The sequence below is a fragment of the Bombina bombina genome, chromosome 4, assembly GCF_027579735.1.
Source record: "Bombina bombina isolate aBomBom1 chromosome 4, aBomBom1.pri, whole genome shotgun sequence".
Taxonomy (NCBI): domain Eukaryota; kingdom Metazoa; phylum Chordata; class Amphibia; order Anura; family Bombinatoridae; genus Bombina; species Bombina bombina.
In genome coordinates this window covers 1,108,861,304-1,108,872,984 of record NC_069502.1, presented here as the reverse complement: position 1 = coordinate 1,108,872,984, position 11,681 = coordinate 1,108,861,304, and positions in this window count along the sequence as shown.

The following is an 11,681-nucleotide window of genomic DNA, read 5'->3' as shown; positions in this document are numbered from 1 at the left end:
GTAGAAAAATGTAGAAAAAATGTGTAACCTTGCAAAAAATGTGAGAATCCTCCAGTTTATGTGGCAAAAAGTGAGTATTCAAGGTGATTAAAAAAGTGTCCAATGTGATATAGTGATTTCTGTGCAATGAAGTTGTAGCTCAGTATGATCCAATCAAAAACCAAATAACATTGTGCAAAAACCTGTAAAGAAAACAAACAATACTATAATATATACAAACTGTTAAGTGGGTATATCAGTATTATGCTTACTCAAATCAGTCGACGCGTTTCGGCCACTTACTCCTGGCCTTTATCAAGACTAACATTGTGAGTAAGCTGAGAGAATTTATAGGAGCTGTTGCTAATGTTTGGGCGCCAAAAAGCTAGTAGGCCACGCCCCCTTCCTGTTAGGTGCATTGTGGGTATGGGCAAAAGTTTAGTTTTAAAATGTACTCTTAAAAGATCAAAATATTAATTTATGAGTCTTAACTATTATTGTGTTCTTGGGGCCATTTCAATTTGGGCTATTTGCTTTGTCTATGTGCCCTTAGTTGGCATCCTAAGTATGATAAATTTGTATTCCACCTACACTTCCGGTTTCGCTAGTGTTTGTCATGTTTACTTCCGGTTTTTCTAATGTTGGCTCATATCCTGTGGGTTAGTGATGCTATCATACTTCGATAGCTATCTATTTAGGTATTGACCTAACTCCCTTTGTATATCATATGGCGACTACTTTATCTTTTAGCTAAAGCTGCCTTTACTTTCATTCTTTCTCTTTATTACCTCTGTTCGGCACATATTTATACTTCCGGTTAGCGCATATTAGCACTTCCGGTTTCGCTATGTCATAGCACTTCCGGTTTCTGTTGTTTTCCGGTATCGTGATTGTCTAATACTTCCGGTTTCGATAGGTTACACTACCACACAGAGACTAATGTGAGAATAAATCTAAGCTGCCTATTAATAAGTGCTGGATATATGGCGGTATGTTTGGGTACATGAGTGAATATTGTGATGTAACCAAATCCAAGTACCTATGGTATAGTTTGTGTTACCATACTCAGACTCGAGTAAATTAGTAAAACAATTTTAAATTATTTAAAATAATTTAAAATAAAATAATATAAGATAATTAAAATATTAAAATAATCTAAATAATCCAAAATACAGTTCATCAAAAATACAATAAAAATACAATCGGGTTACATGGAATAAGATAAAATAAAATGAAATCAGGATAACACTGATACTAATAGAATGCCATATGGAACTGGCTATGGTAACACAAACTATACCATAGGTACTTGGATTTGGTTACATCACAATATTCACTCATGTACCCAAACATACCGCCATATATCCAGCACTTATTAATAGGCAGCTTAGATTTATTCTCACATTAGTCCCTATCGAAACCGGAAGTATTAGACAATCACGATACCGGAAAACAACAGAAACCGGAAGTGCTATGACATAGCGAAACCGGAAGTGCTAATATGCGCTAACCGGAAGTATAAATATGTGCCGAACAGAGGTAATAAAGAGAAAGAATGAAAGTAAAGGCAGCTTTAGCTAAAAGATAAAGTAGTCGCCATATGATATACAAAGGGAGTTAGGTCAATACCTAAATAGATAGCTATCGAAGTATGATAGCATCACTAACCCACAGGATATGAGCCAACATTAGAAAAACCGGAAGTAAACATGACAAACACTAGCGAAACCGGAAGTGTAGGTGGAATACAAATTTATCATACTTAGGATGCCAACTAAGGGCACATAGACAAAGCAAATAGCCCAAATTGAAATGGCCCCAAGAACACAATAATAGTTAAGACTCATAAATTAATATTTTGATCTTTTAAGAGTACATTTTAAAACTAAACTTTTGCCCATACCCACAATGCACCTAACAGGAAGGGGGCGTGGCCTACTAGCTTTTTGGCGCCCAAACATTAGCAACAGCTCCTATAAATTCTCTCAGCTTACTCACAATGTTAGTCTTGATAAAGGCCAGGAGTACATGGCCGAAACGCGTCGACTGATTTGAGTAAGCATAATACTGATATACCCACTTAACAGTTTGTATATATTATAGTATTGTTTGTTTTCTTTACAGGTTTTTGCACAATGTTATTTGGTTTTTGATTGGATCATACTGAGCTACAACTTCATTGCACAGAAATCACTATATCACATTGGACACTTTTTTAATCACCTTGAATACTCACTTTTTGCCACATAAACTGGAGGATTCTCACATTTTTTGCAAGGTTACACATTTTTTCTACATTTTTCTACATTTTTTCTACATTTTTTTCCCCTTTTTTTCACATTAAGTGATCACACATTTTTGGATTTTCCATTTTCTCACCATTTCAGGCACAGGACACACACTGCTTTGGAATTATTTCAGAATTGGTCACGGACAGAGACACTAATTTTTTTTTTGCCATATTGTGATTTAATTGGACAAATATAACCATAAGAACATTTACCACCATCTGGACTGTTTCTAAATAAACTACTCCAATTAGGACACGTGGCCTAATTAGGATACTTGGTCTATAAGATCAATTATTGCAAAAAGGTTTTTATTGTGCATTCCCATTTTTTGCATTTATTTTATTGTAACATGGATCCATGATTTTATATGATTGTTATTTTTATTTCTATTTTTAGGACTGTGTATGTTTTTAAGTAGATCTGAGATATTTTAACATTTTTGTGTGGATTAAACATTGATATACATTCTTAAAGTTTACAACTAATTTATAGTTATTATACTATTTGTACATATGTATTTATATGTGTACAGGGAGTGCAGAATTATTAGGCAAATGAGTATTTTGACCACATCATCCTCTTTATGCATGTTGTCTTACTCCAAGCTGTATAGGCTCGAAAGTCTACTACCAATTAAGCATATTAGGTGATGTGCATCTCTGTAATGAGAAGGGGTGTGGTCTAATGACATCAACACCCTATATCAGGTGTGCATAATTATTAGGCAACTTCCTTTCCTTTGGCAAAATGGGTCAAAAGAAGGACTTGACAGGCTCAGAAAAGTCAAAAAGAGTGAGATATCTTGCAGAGGGATGCAGCACTCTTAAAATTGCAAAGCTTCTGAAGCGTGATCATCGAACAATCAAGCGTTTCATTCAAAATAGTCAACAGGGTCGCAAGAAGCGTGTGGAAAAACCAAGGCGCAAAATAACTGCCCATGAACTGAGAAAAGTCAAGCGTGCAGCTGCCAAGATGCCACGAGTTTGGCCATATTTCAGAGCTGCAACATCCCTGGAGTGCTCAAAAGCACAAGGTGTGCAATACTCAGAGACATGGCCAAGGTAAGAAAGGCTGAAAGACGACCACCACTGAACAAGACACACAAGCTGAAACGTCAAGACTGGGCCAAGAAATATCTCAAGACTGATTTTTCTAAGGTTTTATGGACTGATGAAATGAGAGTGAGTCTTGATGGGCCAGATGGATGGGCCCGTGGCTGGATTGGTAAAGGGCAGAGAGCTCCAGTCCGACTCAGACGCCAGCAAGGTGGAGGTGGAGTACTGGTTTGGGCTGGTATCATCAAAGATGAGCTTGTGGGGCCTTTTCAGGTTGAGGATGGAGTCAAGCTCAACTCCCAGTCCTACTGCCAGTTTCTGGAAGACACCTTCTTCAAGCAGTGGTACCGGAAGAAGTCTGCATCCTTCAAGAAAAACATGATTTTCATGCAGGACAATGCTCCATCACACGCGTCCAAGTACTCCACAGCTGGCAAGAAAGGGTATAAAAGAAGAAAATCTAATGACATGGCCTCCTTGTTCACCTGATCTGAACCCCATTGAGAACCTGTGGTCCATCATCAAATGTGAGATTTACAAGGAGGGAAAACAGTACACCTATCTGAACAGTGTCTGGGAGGCTGTGGTTGCTGCTGCACGCAATGTTGATGGTGAACAGATCAAAACACTGACAGAATCCATGGATGGCAGGCTTTTGAGTGTCCTTGCAAAGAAAGGTGGCTATATTGGTCACTGATTTGTTTTTGTTTTGTTTTTGAATGTCAGAAATGTATATTTGTGAATGTTGAGATGTTATATTGGTTTCACTGGTAAAAATAAATAATTGAAATGGGTATATATTTGTTTTTTGTTAAGTTGCCTAATAATTATGCACAGTAATAGTCACCTGCACACACAGATATCCCCCTAAAATAGCTATAACTAAAAACAAACTAAAAACTACTTCCAAAAATATTCAGCTTTGATATTAATGAGTTTTTTGGGTTCATTGAGAACATGGTTGTTGTTCAATAATAAAATTAATCCTCAAAAATACAACTTGCCTAATAATTCTGCACTCCCTGTATATATCTCTGTAAATATATATACATATAAATACATATGTACACATATATAGACATAAATATATATACATACATATACATCTTTAAACATGTATATTTATGTATCTCAATGTTAAAACCCTTAGCCTGCCTGAGATCTCATATGTTTGAGCCCTTATAACATTTTTGTGCAATATTTAAAAAAAATATTTTTTATTAGATGGTGTTATTGTGAGTGTAACTGTAATTTGTAATGTATTTTTAAAGTGTTTTGTGACACTTTTTTGTTTTGCGAAAGTTAACCACAGCTCTGAGGACGCACTAACCTGATGAGCTTTAACTTGAATTGCGCTTACTTTCAACTTGTAATACGAGTGCAATTTAACCTGCATGCAAACGATTGCCAAAATCCGATATTGCTCGCGCAAACGTTTGCACTCCACTTGGCCCTAAATATTTTTGGGTAATGTTATAACAAAATCAATGAACAAATCATTATGGAATAATTAAATATTTCTTGTTTAACATGTAAATATCTGAGTTTTTTTTTTTTTTAGAACTAATGCACTTTTGAAGATGTCAGATGCACACAAAGAAATGAAAACACTTAAACCAAATTTAACACAACTGGAAACATAAGTGCATAGTATGAAATAATTGCATGACATGTGAGTAACGTGACAAGGTTTATATTTGGAGTTCTGACCCATAATCAAAAAAGGCAACAGTGCTGCTTTAGTTTAACTTGACATTACATATTGTACAATCATATGTGACAATCATAATGCTGTACATTCTAAAATGCTCAGAAACCGAACAAAAAAACACACATACTAATCAAGATTCTGACATGACTTGCCACAAGTACACCAAAAAAACTGAGTATGCTGTCTGACATGACTTGCCACAAGTACACCAAACAAATGAGAGTATTGTCTGACATGACTTGCGACAAGAACACCAAACAAATGAGAGTATTGTCTGACATGACTAGCCCCAAGTACACCAAACAACTATCTGACATGACATACCAAAAGTACACCAAATAACTGAGTGTATTGTCTGACATGACTTGCCACAAGTACATCATACAACTAAATGCATTGTTTTATATGGCTTTCCATGAGTAGACCAAACAACTGAATGTATTGTCTAACATGACTTGCCACAAGTACACCATACAACTAACAAGTGCATCAAACAGTTGAGTATTCTCTCACATGACTTGCCCCAAGTGCACAAAACAACTCAGTGTGTTATCCGACATGACTTGCCACAAGAACACCAAACAAATGAGAGTATTGTCTGACATGACTTGCCCCAAGTACACCAAACAAATGAGAGTATTGTCTGACATGACTTGCGACAAGAACACCAAACAACTGAGTGTACTGTCTGACATGACTAGACACAGGTACACCAAATAATTAAGTGTATTTCCTGACATTATACAACTGAGTGTACTGTTAGACATGACTTGCCACAAGTACATTAAACAACTGAGTGTAATGTTTACATGACTTGCCAGAAGGGCATCCAACAACCAAAGTAGCCCAAAAGTGCTTGCTATAAGTTTGGAAGTCATGATTATTTTATAACCTGTAAACACACACACACGCACACCCACACACCCCATCTGTACTAATGCAATCATGTATGTGATTAGTTCAGAACCATGTTATTTAGGCTAGGTAAATGCAACTCTAGTCAGTCATGATTGGATTTGAATATTTTCTATACAGAGATTTACAGGGACATCTATAGTAATACAATTCTCTGATGTATTGGAGCATTTTATTATTGTACTGCTATGTCCATTCAACCAAGTATATAATTAAATTACAATAAGTTAAAGACATTTGAGGACCAGTGATGTATAGTAATCATTTAGGTTATTTAAAGCTTCAAGAACTGGAAAAATATCAAGAAAAGCTTCCTAAAGAAAGTTATACAAACCTACAGCTAAGGCATTAATTTGACATAGTCCTTCATTTTGAAGGAAGCATTTAATTATTTTTCATTTTGTTAAAATAATCCTAGATCATTATCTTAAACATAAACATACAGGTTAAGGGGCCTATCTATCAAGCTCCGAATGGAGCTTGATGGCCCGTGTTTCTGGCGAGTCTTCAGACTCGCCAGAATCAGCAGTTATGAAGCAGCGGTCTAAAGACCGCTGCTCCATAACCCTGTCCGCCTGCTCTGAGCAGGCAGACAGGAATCGCCACAATTCAACACGATCGAATGCGATCGGGTTGATTGACACCTCCCTGCTGGCGGCCGATTGGTACTCTTGTGAGCTGCTGGTGCAATGCTGAATACGGAGAGCGTATTGCTCTCCGCATTCAGCGAGGTCTTGAGGACCTGATCCGCACTGTCGGATCAGGTCCGCAAGACCTTTAATAAATAGAGGCCTAAGGCTGCAGCTTTCGTTCTCTTAGATGCAAACATTGGTTTATTTCATGGTCTGGCAACCAGCATTATGCTACGTGATTTAGGCCAACTTCAAACTAACTACAATAAAACAATTATTCCCAAGAGACACATCATAAACAATTTATAACATCAGTTTTTGTTTGTGGGTGACATGACTACAAGAATAAAAAAATTGGTCATAATTTCAATACAAAAAATAAATAAATCTATATTGTCTCTCATTGTGGGATGTTTAAAGTACCAGCATGCAAACAGAATCTTTTATTTGCAAAAAAATAACTGCACATACTACCAGCAAGTCCAACCCTTGTGTGGTCAACACTGAACCATTGAGTGGAATGTGATGAGACTTACAAAATGTGCTAACAACAATATGAACTCTCTTGTACAGCACATCTACACTAAAGTGTTTCACCATTGTGCAGACAATTTTACTAAACATATAAGAATATTCTACAAAACGTGCCTGGACTGTTTAATTTACACATTCCCTAAGTATTTCATAAAGTTCTTTGAGCTCAATATAAGGCTATGATCCTGTGATGTTTCCTTGTGCTTTAAAAAAAACAAAAAAAAAACAGAATTTATGCTTACCTGATAAATTTCTTTCTTTTGCGATGTACTGAGCCCACGGATTCATCCTAACTTGTAGGATATTGTCCTTCCTGACAGGAAGTAGCAAAGAGAGCACCACAGTAGAGCTGTCTATATAGCTCCCCCCTTAACTCCACCCCCCAGTAATTCGACCGAAGGCCAAGGAAGAAAAGGAGAAACTATAAGGTGCAGAGGTGACTGAAGTTTACATAAAAAATACTATCTGTCTTGAATAGACAGGGCGGGCCGTGGACTCGGTACATTGCAAAAGAAAAATAATTTATCAGGTAAGCATAAATTCTGTTTTCTTTTGCAAGATGTACCGAGTCCACGGATTCATCCTAACTTGTGGGATACCAATACCAAAGCTTTAGGACACGGATGAAGGGAGGGACAAGACAGGAACCTAAACGGAAGGCACCACTGCTTGCAAAACCTTTCTCCCAAAAATAGCCTCAGAAGAAGCAAAAGTATCAAATTTGTAAAATTTGGAAAAGGTATGAAGCAAAGACCAAGTCGCAGCCTTACAAATCTGTTCAACAGAAGCATAATTTTTAAAAGCCCATGTGGAAGCCACCGCTCTAGTGGAGTGAGCTGTAATTCTTTCAGGAGGCTGCTGTCCAGCAGTCTCATAAGCCAAACGGATGATGCTTTTGAGCCAAAAGGAAAGAGAAGTAGCCGTAGCCTTTTGACCTCTACGCTTTCCAGCACAGACAACAAACAAAGAAGATGATTGGCGAAAATCTTTGGTTGCCTGAAAATAAAACTTCAAGGCACGAACTACGTCCAGGTTGTGCAACAGACGGTCCTTCTTAGAAGAAGGATTAGGACACAGAGAAGGAACAACAATTTCCTGATTGATATTCCTGTTAGAAACAACCTTAGGGAGGAACCCAGGTTTGGTACGCAAAACCACCTTATCAGTATGGAAAACAAGATAAGGCGAGTCACATTGTAATGCAGATAGTTCAGAAACTCTTTGAGCTGAAGAGATAGCAACTAGAAACAGAACTTTCCAAGATAGAAGCTTAATATCTATGGAATGCATGGGTTCAAACGGAACCCCCTGAAGAACTTTAAGAACTAAATTGAGACTCCATGGAGGAGCAACAGGTACAAACACAGGCTTAATTCTAACTAAAGCCTGACAAAAAGCCTGAACGTCTGGGACATCTGCCAGACGCTTGTGCAACAGAATAGACAAAGCAGATATCTGTCCCTTTAAGGAACTAGCGGACAATCCTTTCTCCAATCCTTCTTGGAGAAAAGACAAAATCCTAGGAATCCTGATCTTACTCCATGAGTAGCCTTTGGATTCACACCAAAAAAGATATTTACGCCATATCTTATGATAGATCCTCCTGGTGACAGGCTTTCGAGCCTGAATCAAGGTATCTATGACCGACTCAGAGAAACCCCGCTTTGATAAAATCAAGCGTTCAATCTGAATCAAAAGGTCCCGTCTCAGTGGCAGAGTCCATGGTGGCAGAGATGACATGTCCACCAGGTCTGCATACCAAGTCCTGTGTGGCCACGCAGGCGCTATCAAAATCACTGAAGCTCTCTCCTGTTTGATTCTGGCAATCAGATGCGGAAGGAGAGGGAATGGTGGAAACACATAAGCCAGGTTGAACGACCAGGGTACTGCTAGAGCATCTATCAGTACTGCCTGAGGATCCCTTGACCTGGATCCGTAACAAGGAAGTTTGGCGTTCTGACGAAACGCCATCAGATCCAATTCTGGTGTGCCCCATAGCTGAACCAGTTGAGCAAACACCTCCAGATGGCGCTCCCACTCCCCCGGATGAAAAGTCTGACGACTTAGAAAATCTGCCTCCCAGTTCTCCACCCCTGGGATATAGATCGCTGATAGATGACAAGAGTGAGTCTCTGCCCATCGGATTATCCTGGAAACTTCTATCATCGCCAAGGAACTCCTTGTTCCCTGATGATTGATATAAGCTACAATCGTGATGTTGTCCGACTGAAACCTGATGAATCCGGCCGAAGCCAGCTGAGGCCACGCCTGAAGAGCATTGAATATCGCTCTTAATTCCAGAATATTTATCGGTAGTCCACAAACCCTGAGCTTTCAGGGAATTCCAGACTGCACCCCAGCCCAGTAGGCTGGCGTCCGTCGTCACAATAACCCACGCTGGCCTGCGGAAACACATTCCCCTGGACAGGTGATCCTGTGACAACCACAAAAGAAGAGAGTCTCTTGTCTCTTGATCCAGATTTATCTGAGGAGATAAATCTGCATAATCCCCATTCCACTGTTTGAGCATGCATAGTTGCAGTGGTCTGAGATGCAAGCGAGCAAACAGAACTATGTCCATTGCCGCTACCATAAGTCCGATTACCTCCATACACTGAGTCACTGACGGCCGAGGAATTTAATGAAGAGCTCAGCAGGTGGTTAAAATCTTTGATTTCCTGACCTCCGTAAGAAATATTTTCATGTCCACCGAATCTATCAGAGTTCCCAGGATTGGAACTCTTGCGAGAGGAATAAGAGAACTCTTTTTCACGTTCACCTTCCACCCATGAGATCTTAAAAAGGCCAACACTAAGTCCGTGTGAGACTTGGCAAGTTGGAAAGTCGACGCTTTAATTAAGATGTCGTCTAGAAAAGGCGCCACTGCTATGCCCCTCGGCCTTAGGACCGCCAGAAGGGACCCTAGCACCTTTGTGAAGATTCTTGGCGCCATGGCAAACCCGAAGGCAAGAGCCACAAACTGGTAATGCCTGTCCAGAAAGGCAAACCTGAGGAACTGGTGATGATCTTTGTGGATAGGAATGTGTAGATACGCATCCTTTAGATCCACGGTAGTCATATATTGACCCTCCTGGATCATTGGTAAAATAGTCTGAATGGTCTCCATCTTGAAGAATGGAACTCTTAGGAATTGGTTTAGGATCTTGAGATCTAGAATTGGTCTGAAGGTTCCCTCTTTTTTGGGAACCACAAACAGATTGGAGTAGAAACCTTGCCCCTGTTCTGTTTTCGGAACTGTGCAGATCACTCCCATGGTAAAAATTTCTTCTACACAGCGTAAGAACGCCTCTCTTTTTGTCTGGTTTACAGACAATCGAGAAAGATGGAACCTCCCCCTTGGAGGAGAATTTTTGAAATCTAGGAGATACCCCTGGGTTACAATTTCTACGGCCCAGGAGTCCTGAACGTCTCTTGCCCAGGCCTGAGCAAAGAGAGAAAGTCTGCCCCCTACTTGATCTGGTCCCAGATCGGGGGCTACCCCTTCATGCTGTCTTAGTGGCAGCAGCAGGCTTTTTGGCCTGTTTACCCTTGTTCCAAGCCTGGTTAGGTCTCCAGGTTGGCTTGGATTGAGCAAAGTTCCCCTCTTGCTGTGCAGCAGGGGAAGAGGAAGCGGGACCACCCTTGAAGTTTCAAAAGGAACAAAAATTATTTTGTTTGGTCCTTGTCTTATTTTACTTATCTTGAGGGAGGGCATGACCCTTCCCTCCAGTGATGTCTGAAATGATCTCTTTCAGTGCAGTCCCGAATAGGGTCTTACCTTTGAAAGGGATATTCATAAGCTTAGATTTAGATGACACATCAGCTGACCAGGACTTAAGCCATAACGCTCTTCGCGCTAAAATGGCAAAACCTGAATTCTTTGCCGCTAACTTAGCAGGATGAAAAGTGGCGTCTGTAATAAAAGAATTAGCCAACTTAAGGGCCTTAATTCTGTCCAAAATATCATCTAGTGGGGTCTCCATCTGAAGAGTCTCTTCTAGAGCCTCAAACCAAAAAGCAGCTGCAGTGGTTACCGGAACAATGCACGCTATAGGTTGAAGAAGAAAACCCTGATGAACAAAAATTTTCTTTAGGAGACACTCTAACTTTTTATCCATAGGATCAATGAAAGCACAACTCTCTTAAATAGGTATAGTTGTACGCTTAGCCAGAGTAGAAATAGCACCCTCCACCTTAGGGACCGTTTCTGCCATGAGTCCTTTATGGTGTCAGAAATGGGGAACATTTTCTTAAAAACAGGAGGGGGACCTGGTCTATCCCACTCCTTAGTAACAATGTCCGAAATCCTCTTAGGGATCGGAAAAACATCAGTGTAAACAGGAACCTCTAAATATTTGTCCATTTTACACAATTTCTCTGGAACGACAATAGGGTCACAATCATCCAGAGTAGCTAAAACCTCCCTGAGCAATAAACAGAGGTGCTCTAGCTTAAATTTAAATGCCGTCATATCTGAATCTGTCTGAGGGAACATCTTTCCTGAATCAGAAATCTCTCCCTCAGACAGCAAATCCCTCATCCCTACCTCAGAACATTGTGAGGG